We start from the raw sequence: 1,287 nt of genomic DNA, 5'->3' as shown, positions 1-1,287 counted from the left end.
GAAAAGCACCCATGTTAAAAAAAATCATATTAAAAAGAGAAAGAAAAAAGATGCCATCAGCAAAATCTCCGAGAAAGAAAACATCAACCCTGCGAGACTGACACACATCAGCAGAGGCCTCCAGAAACTGGCTTGTGAGAACAAATAGTAATTCTGCAAAAGAAAAAAAAAAAAAATCCCCAAGGTACTTTAATCCCAAATTATATATGAACTGAATCAGGTGCCAAAGGGCATCCTAAAAGTGAGTGCTAAACCTCTGATAGAACTCATCAAAATTAGCAGCTCTGGCACAGCCCATTCCAGAGGGGAAAATATTATTTAAATGCCAACATGCCTTTCCATCTTAATTCTCTCAGACCCCCCAGGGGTCTAATTCTGCAGTCAGGGCCTGAACCAACAGTTGCTGGAGTCAATGGCATGAGTCACGCTGGCTCCAGCGAGCGCCGGGTGAGACCCGCACTGAGCGCGGTGGGCAGCTGCTCGCCGGGCCCGACCGCAAGCACAGCCCGGTCCCGTCGATTCAGCTCGGCTTCAAAGGATACTGGCTCCAGATCGGAAATAGCACTGTGGCAAAGAGCGAGAATCCCAACTTTTTAATTACACCCTCTTGCAGCCTAAACCTTCATGTTTATTTAAGGATTGGTAATGAGCCTGAAAGAAGAATTTACCATTTCATAAAGGGGGAGGAACAAGGGAAAAAAAAGTCTATGTGTCAAAGCGTATACAGCAGCTTTTTTGTTAGCTGTGATAATGATTTAGCGAAGCCAAATTTAGCCAAGTCACTCTTCTTTCACATGCATGAATTCACGCTTATCATTTAAAAACTGTAACTTCAGCAAACAAATTGTCCTTCTGCCACTGAAGGAGGAAAAGGAGTTTGCGGACTTCCATGTGAACGCGTGTGCATGTTTGCGTGTGTGCAAGTGCCTACAGCTCCTAAAAAAAAGACCCTTAGATCCCCGTCCTCTCTTTTCTTCATCAATATGACACAGTCCCGGAGCTCTGATTTCATCCCGATGCGTCGCTTTCAATGGGACTGCTCATGTGCTTAAAGTTAAAACATGTGCTTAAGCGATTTGCCAGATCATAGCAATGCTTGGCACCTTGCAGAACTGAGCCTTTAATGCTCCCTTTTGTGCTCTTACTGTTTCAAATTTACCCCTCACCCCACACAGCCGCACACTGTAGCACATCCAACATTTAAAAGAAAAAATACCGCATCTTTGGATCCCGTACAACAAACCCAAAATGCAAACATGGACACTGGCACAGTGCGAGCGTTAATAC

Source organism: Nestor notabilis, unplaced genomic scaffold, assembly GCF_000696875.1.
Source record: "Nestor notabilis isolate BGI_N333 unplaced genomic scaffold, ASM69687v1 scaffold18, whole genome shotgun sequence".
Classification (NCBI taxonomy): domain Eukaryota; kingdom Metazoa; phylum Chordata; class Aves; order Psittaciformes; family Psittacidae; genus Nestor; species Nestor notabilis.
The sequence above is the reverse complement of the archived record's forward strand: the minus strand, read 5'-3'. Positions refer to the sequence as shown.